The sequence below is a fragment of the Elephas maximus genome, chromosome 5, assembly GCF_024166365.1.
Source record: "Elephas maximus indicus isolate mEleMax1 chromosome 5, mEleMax1 primary haplotype, whole genome shotgun sequence".
NCBI classification, from domain to species: Eukaryota; Metazoa; Chordata; class Mammalia; order Proboscidea; family Elephantidae; genus Elephas; species Elephas maximus.
The window spans coordinates 88,478,279-88,498,597 of NC_064823.1; the positions used below are offsets into that span (position 1 = coordinate 88,478,279).

The following is a 20,319-nucleotide window of genomic DNA, read 5'->3' on the forward strand; positions in this document are numbered from 1 at the left end:
GAAGGGCAAAATTTGTTTAGAGGTTATATCACAAACTCAACGTGGGTCAAACGTGGGCAGTTGAAAAAAAAGGCACTGAAAGAAGTTGAAAGCTAATGAAGAAAAGTTTGCTTAATTAAAACTTCTATGACTAACATTTCGAGGTCTATCCTGAAGTACAACACTAAAAACAGAAGACCAGATGAGTTATGGAATGACATTAAGGACATCATACATGAAGAAAGCAAGAGGTCATTAAAAAGAAAGGAAAGAAAGAAAAGACCAAAATGGATGTCAGAAGAGACTCTGAAACTTGCTGTTGAGTACTTTCCCTGTAGAATCCTTCAATATTGCAACTCAAGGCTTGAATTTTTTCTCCAGTTCTGTTGGCTTGAGGAATGTAGAGCATGTTCTTCCCTTTTGTTTTTCTATCTCCAGGTCTTTGCACATGTCATTATAATACTTTACTTTCTCTTCTTGAACTTTGAAAACTTCTGTTCAGCAATTTCATTTCATCTTTTCTTTCTTTCACTTTAGCTACTTGAAGGATTCTACAGGGAAAATATTAAACAAAGCAAGAAACATCAAAAGCAGATGGAAGGAATAAATAGAGTCACCATACCGAAAAGAATTGGCTGACATTCAACCATTTCAGGAGGTAGCATACGATCAGGAACCGATGGCACTGAAGGTGTAGGTACAAGCTGCACTGGAGGCATTGGTGAAAAACAAGGATCCAGGAATTAATGTAATATCGATTGAGATGTTTCCATAAGTGGATGCAGCTCTAGAAGTACTCATCTGTGCCAGGAAATTTGGAAGATAGCTACCTGGCCAACTTACTGGAACAGATCCATATTTATGCCTATTCCCAAGAAAGTGACACAAATGAATGAAGACATTATCAAACAATGTTATGAAAATCACATGCGAGTAAAATTTTGCTGGAGATCACTCAAAAGTGGCTGCAGCATTATATTGACAGAGCAATTCAAACTGGATTCAGAAAAGGACGTGCAACCAAGGATATTACTGCTGATGTCAGATGGATCCTGGCAAAAAGCAGAGAATACCAGAAAGATGCTTACCTATGTTTTATTGACCATGCTAAGGCATTCAACTGTGTAGATTATAACAAATTATGGATAACATTTCAAAAAAAGGGAATTCCAGAACACCTAACTGATCTCATGAGGAACTTGTACATAGATCGAGAAGCAGCCATCCGAACCAAACAAGGGGATACTGCGTGGCTGAAAGTCAGGAAAGGTGTGTGTCAGAGTTGTATCCTTTCACCATACCAATTCAATCTGTATGCTGAGAAAATAATTTGAGAAGGTTTTGCTGTGTCCCAAAGGTTCTGATAGGAAGTGTTTTCATTCTCTTTGGATTCTATGAATTTCTTTGTTCCATCCTTAATGTCTCCTATAATCCAGTCTTTTTTGAGCAGGGTATTGTTCAGTTTCCAAGTGTTTGATTTCTTTTCCCTGATTTTTCTGTTATTGATTTCCACTTTTATGGCCTTATGGTCAGAGAAGATGCTTTGAATATTTCAATGTTTTGGATTCTGCTAAGGCTTGCTTTATGACCTAATATGTGGTCTATTCTAGAGAATGTTCCATGTGCACTAGAAAAGAAAGTATAGTTGGTTGCTGTTAGGTGGAGTGTTCTGTATATGTCTACGAGGTCAAGTTGGTTGATTGTGGCATTTAGATCTATGAGTCTTTATTGAGCTTCTTTCTGGATGTCCTGTCCTTCACTGAAAGTGGTGTGTTGAAGTCTCCTACTATTATTGTGGAGCTGTCTATCTCACTTTTCAATGTTGATAGAGTTTGTTTTATGTATCTTGCAGCCCTGCCATTAGGGCATAAATAATTAATATGGTTATATCTTCTTGGTATACCCAGTATATTGTCCCTTTAATCATTATATAGTGTCCTTCCTTATCCTTTATGATGGATTTAACTTTAGAGTCTATATTGTCTGAAATTAATATTGCCACTCCTGCTCTTTTTTGATTATTTTTTGCTTGATATATATTTTTCTATCCTTTGAGTTTTAGTTTGCTTGTGTCTATAAGTCTAAGGTGTGTCTCTTGTAGGCAGCATATACACGGATCTTGTTTTTTAATCCATTCTGCCACTCTCTGTCTCTTTATTGGTGCATTTAGTCCATTTACATTCAGGGTAATTATGGATAGGTATGAATTTTTTTTTCATGTCTTTTTTTGTGTGTTGTTGACAGTTTCTTTTTCCAGCTTAATTTTATGTGCTGAGTAGATTTTCTTTATATATTGTCCTTTCCTCATATTTGTTGTTGTTGATTTTATTTCTGCTGAGTCTGTATTTTTCCCCTGTATTTTATTTTGGTGAGTAGGATAGTTTGTCTCCTTTGTGGTTACCTTATTATTTACCCCTATTTTTCTAAATTTAAAACTAACTTTTATTTCTTTGTATTGGTGTGTCTTCCTCTCCATATGGAAGGTCTATGATTATTGTTTTAATGTTGTCTTCTTTTATACAATAACATCGCTATTACCCTATTTTGAGATTTTTCTTTCTTTTTTTTTTTTAATCTTGCTTGGTTTTTTTGGATTTCCCTGTCTGGGTTGACTTTTGATTGCTCTGCCCATTGTTCTAGTCTTGGGTTGATAACTGATATTATTGATTTTCTAACCAAAGAACTCCTTTAGCTTTTTTTTGTAGTTTTGGTTTGGTTTTTATGAATTCCCTAAAATTGTGTTTATTTGGAAACGTCTTAATTTCACCTTAATATTTAAGAGACGGTTTTACTGGATATATGATTCTTGGCAGGCAATTTTTTTCCTTCAGTTTTTTATGTAAGTCATTCCATTGCCTTCTTGCCTGTGTGGTTTCTGCTGAGTAGCCCACGCTTATTCTTATTGGCTCTCCTTTGTAGGTGACTTTTCGTTTATCCATAGCTGCTCTTAAAATTCTCTCTTTATCTTTGGTTTTGGCATGTTTGATTATAATATGTCTTGGTGACTTTCTTTTAACATCTACCTTATGTGGAATTTGATGAGCATCGTGGATAGATATCTTCTTATCTTTCACAATATCAGGGATGTTTTCTGCCAACAAATCTTCAACAATTTTCTCTGTATTTCCTGTTATCCCTCCCTGCTCTGGTACTCCAATCACTCGTAGGTTATTTCTCTTGATAGAGTCCCCCATGATTCTTAAGGTTTCTTCATTTTTTTAAATTCTTTTATCTGATTTTTCTTCAAATATATTAGTGCCAAGTGATTTATCTTCATGTTCAGAAATTCTGGCTTCTATTTGCTCAATTCTGCTCTTCTGACTTTCCATTGAGTTGTCTACCTCTGTAATTTTATTGTTAATCTTCTGAATTTCTGATTGCTGTCTGTCTATGGATTTTTCCAGCTTATTCAATTTTTCATTATTTTCCTGGATAATCTTTCTAATTTCTTCAATTGCTTTATTTGTGTGTTCCTTGGCTTGTTCTGCATATTGCCTCATTTTCTTCCTGATGTCTTGAAGGGTTCTATATATTAAACTTTTGTATTCTGCCTCTGGTAATTCCAGGAATCCGCTTTCATCTAGAAGATCCCTGGATTCTTTGTTTTGAGAGCTCGTGGAGGTGATCATGGTCTGTTTCTTTATGTGACTTGATATTGACCGTTGTCTCTGAGCCATCTATAACTTATTGTATTAGCTTATGTTTGTTTACTGTGTCATAGCTTCTTGCTTTGTTTTGTTCTGATATGCCCAGACGGGTTCCTTGAGTGAGCTAGCTTGATTATTTTCACCTTTGGAGCTCTGACATCTTGTCCTCAGATGGCTAGAGCTGTTATCAGGTTTATCAGCCTAGGAGTCCATTCAGTTTTCTTGTATGAATTCAGCTCAGATTTCCAGTAGAGTTGATCATCAAGTGTGTGGTACAGGCTCTGTCCTACAGTCTTAGAGGGACAGGGGTAATCGCTGTATGTACCAGTATCTGATTGCAGCAGGGGATCACTCTCTGAACAAAGCAAGGGGTTGAGATCCAACCTCTGAATGTCTCTGAGAAAAGTGTGTCCCTGTTCCCTAAAGTGTGCAGCTGGGTTGGTTCTGCAGACAGACCATGGGCACCCAATGTTTTTGGTTTTAAGGACCTGGAAATACCAGTTATCCTTGGACCCCTGTCATGGGTGGCTGGGTGACCTGAGTGGAGCTAGCAGTCTTTTGGCCTCTCATGCGGGTAGGTAAGGACCCTGTTTAATAGGCAAAGCAATGTCAAACATCAAATACCCACATCTCCTCCACACAGCTGAAACAGTTGGAGTCTGCCAACAAGGGCCTGCTCTACCAAAATATGCCACAAAGGTCTATGTAGAGGGGAAAGGTGCTCAATGTCCACAGACCATTTACGCCTGGACAGGAGCCACTCCTGTCCTGAGCTCCCTCATTTAGTAGAGCTGGCAAATTATCATTTCCCTCAATTGCAAATTTTTTTCTTCCGTTAGGCTGGGAGGATGGCTCTAGGTGCTCAATAGGGCCTACCTGAGGCCCAGGAAATTCAGCCACTGAAGCCGACTTAGGGATAGGTGGGCGTGGTAAAATATATGCAAGTCCCAAGCTTTTGCCGAGAGCCCCACTCTTCTCTGGTTCTGGAAATGTGAGTAGGCTGTGTGGCTGGCTGAATCTCCCTGAGGAAACTGCGGCTGAATGCTAGTACCACCCCACCACCACGGCTCTGGGAATGGTGCCTGAGGGCTCCCTGTTATTCAGGCCAGGTAACTCCTCTCTGCTTCTGAATTGTCTCTTCCTCCCCTGCCCCCTGTTCATTTTCTACTCTTGTTTTTGATGCTCAGGGCTCCCAGTTTGTCATAAATATATTTGTTTCACTTGTTTTTTCTGGGTCTTTTTTGTAAAGAGAGCTCTCCAGAAGTGTCTGTCTATCCCACCACCTTGGCTCCACCTCTCACACTCAAGTGCCCTGATAAATATTCTTGATATACCAGTGTTGTTCCTTTTCAAACTAGAAATGATAAACCTACTTTGAATGCTAAATATTAGGGAGTTCATTTCTTACACACTCATCTTCCAGTCAGTTACCTAAATTAAATAAAGAGTAATGTTGATGTGGACACAGAGAAGAGGCAATTATCTCCTTTTCATGCCCGTCATCTACACCTGTAAACTAAACAGCACTTTGACAAATGAATTTTGTTGGCCAAATTAGAAATGCATGTAATATAGATGGATGAATACAAAGCTTAACTATAATTTAAAACAACTATTCAAGCTACAGACTGTGTTTAGCTTAGGTCATTAATGTTATCTTTGTGTATATAAAATATGTGTAAACACTTTTGTAAATTTTAAAAAATTCTTTTAGCTAACCAGCTCCTCACCTTTAAATTCATCTACAAAATTCCATTTTTAAGGAGCACTTTTTTTCTTTTTTTTACATTAGCTCAATATTTAATGATAGTTCTGGAATCATACAATCATAGATATATAGAAATTAGGAAGATCCAATCCAGACTTCTCTATTTGGTTGTTCCATTGGCACTTAAATATAAATATGTCAAATATTAAACTCGCTGTTTTTGTGGGTTTTTGGTTTTTTTTAATCCTAAAACTGTGCCACCACTTCTCTTTTGCATCTAGATGAAAGACTGTACCGTATCAGTTATATTAGTCTCTGAGGACTACTGTAACAAATTAGGTGGCTTACAAGGACAAAAATGTATTTTCCCAAAGTTCTGGAGGGTAAAAGTTCAAATCAATTTGCCTTCCAGGGCATGACTTCCTCCAAATTTAGAGGAGAATCCTTTGTTTTCTCTCCCAATTCTGGCAGCCCTGGGTATTACTTGGTTTATAGATACATATTCACATGGTTATCCTTCCTCTGTGTCTCTCTCTATGTCTTTTTTATAAGGACATTATCCAGGTTGAACTAGGACCCACCCTACTCCAGTATGAACTCATGTTAACTTAACTGAAGACATCTTCAAAAAATCTTCCCAAAGAAGCTCCCATTCACATGTACCAGTGATTAGGACTTCAGTGTGTCTTTTAGGGGGACACAATTTAATCCACAACACCAGTCATCCAAAGAAGAAACTTGACAGCAATTATAAATTCAATTCCTCTTGCTTCTGTATCTCCCATATTCAATCAATCAAAGTATTTTGACCATTTAGTCTCACAGTCAGCCTCTTACAAGATTTCTTGGCTCCCCTTTCATTGACCGTTCACTCCATTGCACTGTCTATTCTGCCACTAGAGGAATTCTCCTAAAACACAGTTCTGATATGTTTTCTCTCTTTTTTAACGCACGTCAATGCCATTCCATAACTGCTAGAAAACAACTCAAACACCTTAGGATGAACTGTTGTGTGCCATCAAGTCAACTCTGACTCATAGTGACCCCGTAGGTTAGAGTAGAACTGTGCCATAGGGTTTCATAGGCTGTAGTCTTTTTTTTTTTTTTTTTTTTTGTAGTCTTTACAGGAGCAGATAACCAGGTTTCTTCTCCCACGAACTGGCTGGTAGTTTGGAACTGCCCACCTTTCCATTAGTGGCCTAGCACTACTTAACTATTGGGCCACAAAGGCTTCTTTAGCATGAACTACAGTTTAGGTTTTTCTTGGCACTTTATAACACTTTATGGGTGGCAATTCCTTGCTGTTATAGCCTCATTCCCACTCATCTTTTCTGGTAGGCTGTTTTAAGCTTTATCATAGATTTCCATTTCTTTTCATTAGCAGTATAACATTTTAATGGCCCCAGGGTCACACAAAAAGGTTTGTACTGGGCTCATAACCAAAAGGTTGGCAGTTTTAATACAGCCAGTAGTTCTGTGAAGGAAAGACCTGGCAATTAGCTTCCATAAAAGATTACAGCCGGGGGGAAAAAAAAAAAAACAAAACTATGGAGCAGTTTTACTCTTTAACACACAGGGCCACCATTAGTTGGAATTGACTGCACGGCAATGGGCATGTCATTCTTAAGTGTCTGGAATTTGATTAAAAAAAAAAAATAATACAGTTCCTCTACCCGGTAGAAAACTTTCATATCTTACACAACTAGTGAATTTATGCCACTACTTAAGTCTCAGTTCAATTATCATGTATTCTTGAAGGTATTTCTTGTCCTGAAGTCACAGCAGCTACAGAAGCAGCAGTCTGAGCTACATCTTCCTCCTTTGAAGTCCTTTAAACCTCTGTGTGAACCTATATTATAGCACCTTGAGAAGGAAGTGGTGTAATTGGTGAACATTTTCTGACTCTTTAAAGAGCCTTTGGCCACCTTGCAGCAGAGACTAAACCATAAAACCAAAATCATTGCCATCGAGTTGATTCTGACTCACAGTAATGCTGTAGGATGGCTTAGTTTCCAAGGAGTTGCTTGTAGGTTTGAATTGCTGACCTTTGAATTAACAGCTGTGGCACTTAACCACTACACCAGGGCTCTATATCCTCTGAACTAGGACTCAACCTGAGACAGAGTAGACCCTCAGTAAAGTTTGTGTTTGAAAGTATGCTTGAGTACATCATCTATTGTTCGAGCCTCCTTACTTTTTAGATGTAAAAATTGAAGTCTAAAATTGTTGTCTGCTTGCAGAGTGTTACAACTCTTCATGGGCAAATTTGGACTCCTTCCCTAGGTGTTTCTTATTACAATACCCATCCTTATTTGTTGAGGCTATTTTGGGGTTGGTTAAATATTTTTGGAAATATTTGCTGTCTCTCCCAGCTATTCTGATGCCCTTTTCAAATAACATTGCATTTGAACCTTCAAGTAGCATTACACAGGTGTCTTCTTAATTTATCCATCCATAAATCTGGCACTACCTTCATTAGCTCTGCATGATCAGTGGGAGACTCATACTAAGTATGCTTAATTTTTACAGGCGCAACATGGGTCAGTGAAATAGTAGACTTGATCTATAAAGAAGATAATGTTGAAAAGTGCAAAGAAGGTGCCATTTTTAATTGAATACCTTATTTGGAATGCAAAAATGGAGAGCACATTAATGGTAATGTTCAAGTTAATTTTAAAAACTACATGCATGTATTTTAAAGTGTGGATATAAATGGTGGAAGAAACAAAATTGTAAACATAGATGGAATTCAGAATTATGTTCTCTACACTGGACAGCATGTAAATTTAAGTTTTTATCTTGAGAGAGGTTCAGTATGTGTCTGAAATAGGGCCAAAGACTACATCTCTTACATGTCTTCAGCAAAACTTATTGATACATGAACATCTATTTGGCTGAACCTCGTAATACTTTAAACACTGAGAAAATGCCCCAAAATTTCCAATGATATATGAAAAGGATATTTATCACAGATTATTTTATTATTGTAAAAAATTGGAAACAGCATAAATGTTAATCATTAATAGAATAGTTTAATGTGGTATAATATTATGAAATAATTTTTTAAAAATTAGGATAATCTATGCTTCATGTCATTGTAGTTTGCATAAAATATCTTGAGGCAATTAAAAAATTTTTTTTTTTTTTTTGAGGAAATTAGAAGATATAAAAAAAAATCCCATATGTGTATAGTATTTGTGTGGCTATTTTTTTTTTTTTTATGAGTCTGGGCATATAGATATATGTGAAAGGTTGATTACCAAAATGTTAATAATGATTATTCTCAGGACATTAAATATTATTTGATATTTCTCTACAATTTCATCTATTACAGTATTTTTCACAGTAGGTTTGTATTGTTATTATGAACTCAATATGGTCTAGTAAGTTACACCTACTTTTAAAATAACTACATAAAACTCTATATAAATGTTTGTAATTTTTAAAGTTGTCTAACTTTTGTTTTCTTTCTTTAAATCAGGAATCAAGCATTTAAAAAATATGGCATCTCCTAGGATAGTGAAGACTCATCTGCCACCTGAATATCTTCCAGTCTCATTTTGGGAAAAGAACTGCAAGGTAATCAGAGTCAAGTGTTCCTAGAACTTTATCCATCTCAAAGAAATTTAAGAATGATAAAGGCAGGTATCCTTAAGTATGCCTTATGCACACTTGTGTATTTATTCTTCATCAAATCTATCAGAATTTAATACATATGGACTATACAAAACAAAAACCCTGCCATCAAGTCGATTCCAACTCATAGTGACCCCATAGGGCAGAATAGAACTGCCTCATAGTGTTTCCAAGGAGTGGCTGATGGATTTGAACTGCCTACCATTTGTTGGGCAGCCGAATGCTTAGCTACTGTGCAAGAATCTTGATTTCAACACAAACTCTTCCATTTACCAGACAACTAGTTAAACTCTCTAAGCCTTGGTTTCCTCCTCTGTAAAAGAAGAAGAATAATTGCATCCTTCTCATTAAAAAAAAAAAAATTCATAGGGTTGTTATAAAGACCTAATGAAATGATGCTTGTAAGGTGCTCTAGATAGTGCCTAGCATGTTGCAAACACTTAACAAATGGTAACTACTTTTGTATTTGTTGCTACTAATTGTATTGGATGCCCTCTATTTACAAAATACTGTGTTTAGCATTGTGGGGCAAATAAACCAGACGAGGATCTTAAGTTAAGTAGCTTATAGTACATTAGAAAAGAGAAGATATGGACACACATGCCTATAATTAATTTTCTTCCTGCATATAATATTTATTGAGTCCCTATGAAGTGCCATGGATGCAACAATTAACAAGGCACATGCCATCCTTTTCCTCATGGACACATCATCCAACAGAGGAAAGGAAAAAGTAAACAGATAAAATAGTAGGTGCTATTTTTTTTTTATAGGTCTTTTGGAAAACCTGGTGGCATAGTGGTTAAGTGCTACAGCTGCTAACCAAAGTGTCGGCAGTTTGAATCTGCCAGGTGCTCCTTGGAAACTTTGTGGGGAAGTTCTACTTTGTCCTATAGGGTCACTGTGAGTTGGAATCGACTTGACGGCACTGGGTTTGGTTTTTTTTTTTTTTTTTTTTTGGTCTTATAAGTCTCTTGGAACCCTGGCATTACAGTAGTTGAGAGTTCGGCTGCTAACCAAATGATTGGCAGTTCAAATCCACCAGCCACTCATTGGAAACCATAAGGGGCAGTTCTACTCTGTCCTATTGGGTCACTATGAGTTGGAATTGACTTGATGGCAACAGGTTTTGTTGTTTTTTGTTATAGGTCTCTTAAAGCCCTGGTGCTCAGTGGTTAAGGACTCACCTAATAATCAAGAGGTGGGAGGTTCAAGCCGACAGGCCCTCCGTGGGAGAAAGATGTGGCAGTGTGCTTTCATAAAAATTACAGCCTTGGAGCCTAGGAAACCTTATGAGCCAGTTCTACTCTGTCCTATAGGGTGGCTATTAGTCAGAGGCGACTTGACAGCAATGGGTTTGGTTTTATTACTTTTTTGGTAAGTCTCTTACCTCCAGGGACAAAAGTTCTAATCCAGACATTTCAGGCATAGAAAGAACTTAGGAGTGATTAACACCTTGGCTGATATTTGAAGCACGCATGCTGTTAGTTGTTTTAGATGTCATCAAGTCAGTTCCAACTCATAGTGGAACTACGTACAGCAGAAAGAAATGTTGCTCCGTGCTCACAATCATTGTTATGCTTGAGCCCATTGTTGCAGCCACTGTGTCAATCCATCTCGTTGAGGGTCTTCCTCTTTTCCTATGACCCTGTACTTTACCAAGCATAGTATCCACTCCAGGGACTGATACCTCCTGACAACATGTCCGAAGTATGTAAGACACAGTATCGCCATTCTTGCTTGTCAGGAGCATTCAGGTTGTACTTCTTCAAAGACAGATTTCTTCATTCTTTTGGCAGTCAATGGTATATTCAATATTCTTCACCAACACCACAATTCAAAGGTGCCAATTCTGTCTTGCAGCTTTCCCATGCATATGAAGTGATTGAAAATACCATGGCTTGAGTCAGGTGCACCTTAACCTTCAAGGTGACATCTTTGCTTTTCAACACTTTAAAGAGGTCCTTGGCAGCAGATTTACCCAATGCAATGCATCTTTTGATTTCTTGACTTCTGATTCCATGAGTGTTGATTGTGGATCCAAGTAAAATGAAATGCTCGATAACGTCAATCTTTTCTCTGTTTATCACTATGTTGCTTATTGATCCAGTTGTGAGGATTTTTGTTTTCTTTATGTTGAGGTGTAATCCATACTGAAGGCTGTGGTCTTTGACCTTCATCGGTAAACGCTTCAAGTCCTCTTCACTTTCAGCATGCAAGGTTGTGTCATCTGCATAACGCAGGTTGTTAATGAGTCTTCCTCCAATCCTGATGCCCTGTTCTTCTTCATATAGTCCAGCTTCTCGGATTATTTGCTCAGCATACAGATTGCATAGGTATGGTGAAAGGATACAACCCTGATGCACACCTTTTCTGACTTTAAACAAAGCAATATCCCCTTGTTCTGTCCAAACAACTGCCTCTTGATCTATGTATAGGTTCCTCATGAGCACGATTAAGTGTCCTGGCATTCCCCTTCTTCACAATATTACCCATAATTTGTTATGGTGGACACAATTAAATGCCTTTGCATAGTCTATAAAACATAGGTAAATATCCTTCTAGTATTCTCTACTTTCAGCCAGGATCCATCTGACATCAGCAATGATATCCGTGGCTCCACACCCTCTTCTGAATTTGGCCTGAATTTCTGGCAGTTCTGTCAATATACTGCTTTTGATTGATCTTCTGTGAAATTTTGCTTGCACATGATATTAATGATATTGTTGGATAATTTCCACATTCCGTTGGATCACCTTTCTTGGGAATAGGCATAAAATATAGATCTCTTCCAGTCAGTTGGCCAGGTAGCTGTCTTCCAAATTTCTTGGCATAGACTAGAGAGCACTTCTGGTGCTGCATCTCTTTCTTGAAACATCTTAATTTGTATTCTGTCAATTCCTGGAGCCTTGATTTTCACCGGTGCCTTCAGTGCAGTTTGAACTTCCTCCTTCAGTACCATTGGTTCCTGATCATATGTTACCTCCTGAAATGGTTGAAAGTCGACCAATTCTTTTTGGTGTAGTGACTCTGTGTATTCCTTCCATCTTCTTTTGATGCTTCCTGGGTAGTTTAATATTTTCCCTGTAGAATCCTTCAGTACTGCTACTTGAGGTTTAAATTTTTTCTTCTGTTCTTTCAGCTTGAGAAATGCTGAGTGTGTTCTTCCCTTTTGGTTTTCCAGGTCTTTGCCCATGTCATCATAATACTTTACTTTGTCTTCTTGAGCCAGCCTTTGAAAGTTTCTGTTTAGTTCTTTTAATTCATCATTTCTTTCTTTTGCTTTAGCTGCTGGACTTTCAAGAGCAAGTTTCAAAGTCTCCTCTGACAAAAGTCTTCGTCTTTTTTTCTTCCCTGTCTTTTTGATGATCTATTGCTTTCTTCATGATGATGTCCTTGATGTTGTTTTACAACTCTTCTTGTCTTTGGCCATTAGTGTTCAATGCCTCAAATCTACTCTTGAGATGGTCTCTAAGTTCAGGTGGGATATACTCAAGGCTGTACTTTGGCTCTTGTGGACTTGTTCTAATTTTCTTCAGTTCCCACTTGAACTTGCATATGAGCAAATGATGACCTGTTCCACAGTTGGCCCCCGGCCTTATTCTGACTGATGATATTGAGCTTTTCCATTGTCTCTTTCCACAAATGTAGTCAATTTGATTCCTGTGTATTCCATCTGGTGAGGTCCATGTGTATAGTCACCATTTATGTTGGTGAAAAAAGGCATTTGCAATGATGAAGTCGTTGGCCTTGCAAAATTCTATCATGTGATCTTCAGCATTGTTTCTATCACCAAGGTTATATTTTCCAATTACCAATCCTTCTTCTTTGTTTCCAACTTTCACCTTCCAAAAAACCACACCCCATGCTGTTGAGTCTATTCCAACTCATAGCGACTAATAAGGCAGAGTAGAACTGCCCCATAGAGTTTCCAAAGAGCGCCTGGCTGATTTGAACTGCCGACCATTATGTTAGCAGCTGTAGCACTTAACCACTATGCCACCAGGGTTTCTTTTCACATTCCAGTCACCAATAATTGTGAATGCAACCTGATTGCCTGTTCAATCAATTTCAGACTGCAGAAGCTAATAAAAACTTCAGTTTCTTCATCTTTGGCCTTACTGGTTGGTGTGTAAATTTGAAAAAGAGTTGTACTAACTGGACTTCCTTGTAGGCATATGAATATCCTATCACTGATCCTATCCTATCCTAACCATTCCATCCCATCCTATCAGGATAGATGTTGAAATGTTCTTTTTGACAATAAATACAACAGCATTCCTCTTCAAGTTGTCATTCCCAGGGTGGTAGACCATATGATTGTCCAATTCAAAATGGCCAATACCAGTCCATTTCAGCTCACTAATGCCTAGGATACTGATGTTTATGCATCCCATTTCATTTTTGAAAATTTCCAATTTTCTTAGATTCATACTTTGTACATTCCACGTTCCAATAATTAACAGATGTTTGCAGCTGTTTCTTCTCATTTTGAGTCATGCCACATCAGCAAATGAAGGCCTTAAAGCTTGACTCCACCCATGTCATTAAGGCAGACTCTACTTTGAGGAGGCAGCTCTTCCCCAGTTGTTCTTTGAGTGTCTTCCAACCTGGGGGGCTCATCTTCTGGCACTATTCAGACAACGTTCCACTGCTATTCATAAGGTTTTCACTGGCTAATTCTTTTCAAAAGTAGGCTGTCAGGTCCTTCTTCCTAGTCTGTCTTAGTCTAGAAGCTCAGCTGAAACCTGTCCTCCATGGGTGACCCTGCTGGTATCTGAATTCCAGTGGCATAGCTTCCAAGATCACAGCAACACAAAAGTCCCCACAGTACAACAAACTGACAGACACGTAGGGGGAATCATGCATAGGAGTTAGTTTTTCCACCCCAGAAGCAATTAAGGATGGAGCTGAAGTGAGTTCAGTTTTAAGTGTACATCTTGGCAGGATGCGTGAAGGGAGATTAGCAAGGATTTGTGTATAAGAGTCATTGGAAACTGTTTTAGTTACCTCGTGCAGCCGTAACAGAAATACCATAGGTAGGTAACTTCCAATAACAGAATTATTTTCTCACTGTTTTGGAGGCTAAATTCTAAAATAGCTTCTCGGTTGTGTTGGTTTATTCTGTGGGTCTTTCTTCGAGTTTCTGGTGTCTGTTGGTGATCCTTGGTGCTCCTCTGCTTGCATACAGTTCTTCATATAGTGTCTCTCTTCTCCATGAGTGACTCTCTCTGTCCTGTTTTTTTTTTTTTTTCTTTCTTTTTTTTTTTTTTATAACTCAGGAGTAATAAGGTTTAGGACCAATCCTATAATGATATGACCTCATCAATATAACAAAAAAAAACCTTATTTTCAACAGAATCACATCCACAGATATAGAGGCCAGGACTTCAGTGCATATTTTTAGGGCACACTATTCAGTCCATAGCTGCAGCTAAGTTAAGAAGTTTAGATTCTACTTCACTGATAATGGGGAAAGAGAAGTTCATGTGCAATAACAACATCAATAAAATGGAGCATAGAGTAGGATCTTTCCGAAGAGTTGGGAGTTTAGGGGAAGGAGATATCACATTTTTTCCCCCTCGAAGGATCATGAAAAACCTTATGGAGGACCTGAATCCAGACTTTAAAATATGGCTAATAATCCTATGCAGAGATCATCCAAGAAAGAAAGAATAACATAAAGAGTGACATGGGGTAAAAATTCAGAATCATATTCATGAATATGATATGAATATGAAAAGTGATATGAATATGGATTGAAAAATATTCCATTCAGCTCTTAGGTGAAAAGCATTCTAGAGACTTGTTGCAAATACTATTTTAAAAAGTTCATTATGCTTAATGATACCTTTGCTAATAAAGTTCACTTTTATTCTGTAGTCATTGGAGGTTTTCACAGCAGGAACTTAAAAATGAGAGCCACACTTCTTAAGGATTAACTAGAAGCCTTATTTAAAATTGTTTGAAAATGGAGAGACTTGAGCAAGGCAAGCTAATGACCTTTATTCATATACAGTAAACAACTGAGTGTCAGGAGGAGCCCTCTGTGATGGTATTGCTTATGTGCCTGAGATCAGAGAAGACCACAGCAATATTGGAGTTGAGGTAGATCTTTTCCTGCAGAATTGAACACCACACATAGAAGAGGTGTGGAGATGTGATACAAATAACTTATTTAGCATAGAGAATATTTATGTCCAGGGTGATTGGTGTTTTGCACATGGTTACAGAATTTTTAATGTGAGATCCAGTACCTAAAACTAAGGCTTCCTGATTCCTAGTTGTCATAGTTATCTAGGGCTGCTACAATAGAAATACCACAAGTGGATAGCTTCAACAAACAGACACTTATTCTTTCACAGTCTAGTAGGCTAGAAGTCCAAATTTAGGGTGTCAGCTCCAGGGGAAGGCTTTCTCTCTCTGTTGGCTCTAGAAGAAGGTCCTTGTCATCAATCATCCTCTGCACTAGGAGCTTTTCCACACAGGAACCCCAGGTCCAAAGGATGTGCTGTACTCCTGGTGTTGCATTCTTGGTGGTACGAGGTTCACATGTCTCTCTGCTCACTTCTCTCTTTTATATCTCAAAGAGATTGGCTTAAGACCCAATCTAATCTTATAGATTGAGTCCTGCCTCCTTAACATAATTGCCACTAATCCCATCTCATTAACATCATAGGTTTACAACACATAAGAAAATCACATCAGATGACAAAATGGTGGACAATCACACAATACCGGGAATCATGACCTACCCAAATTGGGACACATATTTTGTGGGGCACAATTCAATCCATGACACTAGTTCACTGGTGTTTCCACTGTGTGTAAAATGGAAACTTAAGAATATGTTCTTGGAGACTGTATGTTCATTGAGGTCAATGAACATTTAAATGGACCCTTATAAACATCTTTTCTTCAGTATTGCATATGAGGAAACAACAGGGCTCTCTCTCTCTTTTCTTTTTTTTTTGGTCTCAAGAACAGAGGAGTACTATAAAGTGCAGAGGACTGTATTGTTAGTTGAGTGATTTACCAAATTATTTACTCACAATAATTTGTTCTCAATAATTTACCTTCATTCAGTCTCAGTTCAGTTACTTCATTTATAGATTGAATATGTTAATAATTTAACTGGCTCAATCTATATCAAGGGGATTTTGTGAGATTCAAATGAGGTAAGTGAAAATGGTGTAAAAATAAAAAGTGAAAACTATCATTGGACAACATTCAAATTCTGCTGTCACTTCAGGTTACTGAATGAGATCTCTTTAGATTTTATTTATCGTATACGCTTTCTACAATGAGTATGTATTATGTTGATAGTTGGAAACATAAATGTGCTCTTTATAAAACTTGATGAGGTTATTTTTGAAATATATAATTTCATTCTCTTAGATGATCTATCTTTGCTGGAATGTCAAGGATGTGGCTGTTTCTTCTTATTATTTTCATCTAATGGTAGCTGCCCATCCAAATCTGGGAATATTTTCAGAGTTTGTGGAGAAATTCATGGATGGATTAGGTAAGAACAGAGGTTTTTCTTTATAATTTTTCCAGGTGTGTGATTCAGGATTTCAGCTCATTATTTTGACTGAATTTGATTCAGATAAATACCATCTCAAATGACATTTTTGTTATCTGTTCTGAGCTGCTGTTTTCCCTGATTTTTAGTCAAACCATAGAAGTTCTCAAGGCCCTTGAATTTTAGAGCAAGCATAGGGTTTCCAGACATGAATAGCAAATTACAGAACCTGGGCACTCTAGTCAAACTCTTAAAAATAAATATGTAGATGATACTTGGGAGTTGGAGACAGCACTGTTTCTAAGATTGAACCTCAGTGGCCAATTCTCTCTCATCTCTTTTTATTAGAAAAGTATTTCACAGTGAGTTAGTATAACCCAATTGAACAAAGGGGAAGGGAAAACAGGTGAGAGAATGTCCTTTTATTTCCAAAGATGATGCCAGGTGATTGAACTGTTATTCTGGCTAACAAAAGAGAAGGTAGTGAGAGGCTCTTAGAACTGAGAAAGTTGCATATGGCTACCCAGATAGTAATATGAGGTCATAATTCACAAAGAAGTCTGAATGCCTCCAAAGCCCTTGCTCTTTTTATTCAGCGTGCAGCCTGAAAGTTTCAATCAGATTTCTGAGACTAGTGCTAGAAATACTTCAGCAACATTCTATAAAGTTTGCCTTTATAGTTAACCTTAGACTGAAATAAAAACCTACTAGATTGCAACTCATAGTGAACCCTTGTGCTTCAGAGTAGAACTGTGCTCCATAGGGTTTTCAATGGCTGATTTTTTCAAAAGTAGATCACAAGGCCTTCCTCTGAGGAGGCTCTAAACCAAGAAAACCAAATCCGTTGCCGTCAAATCCATTCCAATTCATAGTGACCCTATAGGACAGAGTATAACTGCACCATAGGGTTTCCAAGGACTGGCTGGTGAATTTGAACTGCCAATCTTTTGATTAGCAGCTAAGCTCTAAACCAGTGCGCCACCAGGGCTCCAAGGAGCCTCTGAGTGGACTCAATTCTCCAAGTTTTGGTTAGCAGCTGAATATTTAACCACTTGAACCACACAGGGACTCCAGCCGTAGCCTAAAACATCTGAGATTAGAGAATGAAAGAGGGCAGGAGAGTCTAGTGTTCACTAAAAAAGACCGTTATAACCCTATAGTAATAAGTGTAAGAAAAATTTTAATAATGCCCTTTTATCTATAGAATTAAAAAAAAAAAAAGTTGCTGTCAAGTTGATTCTATACAAAAGAGAACAGCCCCATAGCATTTCCAAGGAGTGGCTGTTGGATTTGAACTGCCAGCCTTTTGGTTAGGAGTTGTATCACTTAACCACTATACCACCAGGGCTCCATAAAATATAATATCTACCCAGTAAAAGTAGAACATATGTGTTTTGTGTTTGTTTCTACATTTTGGGGAAAAAAATGTGCTGTAGAAACATGAATACTGCATATGCCTCAAGATAAATGATCCTCGCTATTCTTTTATAGGGAAGAAAAAGGTAATGTTACACTTCTAGGAAAGGGTTGAATAAAGTCCTTTTAACTAACATTATAAAACTTTTCTTTAAAGAAAAATTGCCTAATATAGTAAAAAAATGATAAGTTTACAACGGCTCTTTGCAAAGCAACATACTTTGACTTATACATCATCACATTATTTTGCCAGTTTTTTATTGGATAAAACACACATATGGGTGATACTAGATAAGAGAAGAGATAGCATTTGGTCATAGCACATCATCTCCAAAATCTTCAAATTTTCTACACTGAGTACCTAAGAGAATAGCTTTTATCTTCTAAACTGCCAAGAGTGTAATAAATACTCATATAGTTACTATCTCCAGTTGATAAAGCTAGTTTATAGGTGGTAAATTTGAGACTTGAACTTAATCTTCTGATGACATGACCTTTGATAAATCCACTGCCTAAACTCCCTTCACTAGCAACCTGATTTTACACACACACACACAAATAAATATCAGTTTCAAAAAATGCTGTCCCAGCTTCTGAATTAAATCAGTAGCAAAGCGGAGTTCCCTTACTTTTTCTCTGTATCGTAAACCATATCACAACGATGAAAATTGAGATTGTGTTTACAGACATGGATTATTGAAGATAATTCTCTCTTACTGCTGAGCAGTTTACTTAAGATATAAGGCTGAGTTACTAGTTCTTATTCAGTTATCACTTATATTTATTTGATGCTACTATTGTTTTTAAGGTATATATATATTTAGAGATAACACTAAGCTCTTAAATTGCTTTTTTTTGTTTTAATTTTTTCTCTAATTTTAGTTTCTTATGGTTCCTGGTATAAACACGTAAAATCTTGGTGGGAAAAGAGTAAGAGCCCAAATGTGCTGTTTCTTTTCTATGAAGACGAGCAAGAGATGAGAGCCTGGAAACACACAGGCAAATTAATAATTTCTAAGATTTGATAAGTCTTTGGGTACCAAAATCTGTCTTTAAATGATGACAATTACCATGAATAGTTTTAAAAGAGAAGGCCACATTAATTAATATCCTTTAGCACAAATTTGAAACTGCTATATAAATGTATTCTGTAATTGAGTGTATTTTAAACCCAGGTCTTAAAAATTTTCCAAAGACAAAGGGAAAGAAGTTACAGTTTAGTTTTACCCATTTTTGAGTTTATAAAACAACACAAAACAGCAACAAAACACACACACACGCACACATGTATGCAAGGAATCACCATGAGCTGGAAAGTCAACTGCTCTCCAAATCTGTAAATGTCAGAATTATCAGATAACCCCTTGCTCTTAAGTTGGTTCTGACTCATAGTGACCCCATGTACAACAAAATGAAACACAGCACAGTCCTGTACCATCCTCACATTCATTGCTATGTTTGAACCCATTTTTGCAGCCTCCATGTCAGTCCATCTCATTGAAAGTCTTCCCGTTTTTCTTTGACCCTCTACCTTACCAAGCATGATGTCCTTCTCCAGGATCTGGTTTCTCCTGATAACATGTCCAAAGTATGTGAGATGAAGTCTCACCATCCTCACTTCCAAGGAGCACTTTAGCTGTATTTATCCCAAGACAGACTTGTTCCGGCAGTCCGTGGTATATTCATTATTCTTTGCCAACGCCTTAATTCAAAGGCATCAACTCTTCTTCAATCCTCCTTATTAATAGCCCAGCTTTTGCATGCGGTATGAGGCAATTGAAAATATCATGGCTTGGACTAGGGGTACCTTAGTCCTCAAAGTGACATGTTTGCTTTTCAACACTTTCAAGAGGTCTTTTGCAGCAGATTTTCCCAGGGAAATGCATCATTTGATTTCTTGACTGCTGCTTTCATAGGCGTTGATTGTAGATCCAAGTAACATGAAAACCTTGACAACTTCAATCTTTTCTCTGTTTATCATTATGTTGCTTATTGGTCCAGTTGTGAAGATTTTTGTTTTCTTTATGTTGAGGTGTAATCCATACCGAAGGCTGTGGTCTTTGATCTGCATTAGTAAGTGCTTCAAGTCCTCTTCACTTTCAGCAAGTAAGATTGTGTTATCTGCATAATGCAGGTTGTTAACGAGTCTTTCACGAATCTTGATGCCATGTTCTTATTCATACAACAAAATTTCTGAGATTATTTGGTCAGCATACAGATTGAATAAGTATGGTGAAAGCATATAACCCTGACACACACCTTTCCTGATTTTGAACCACACAGTATCCCTTTGTTCTCTCTGGAAAACTGCCTCTTTGTTTAAGTACAGGTTCCTCATGAGCACAATTAAGTGTTCTGGAATTCCCATTCTTTGCACAGCTCTCCATAATTTTTTATGATCCATACAG

The 20,319-nt window shown here is 37.4% G+C and overlaps 1 pseudogene; it reads left to right on the forward strand.

Moving 5' to 3' along the window:
• Positions 1 to 20,319, forward strand: part of LOC126076727 (sulfotransferase 1E1-like) — a 44,569-nt pseudogene that overhangs the window by 15,670 nt on the left and 8,580 nt on the right.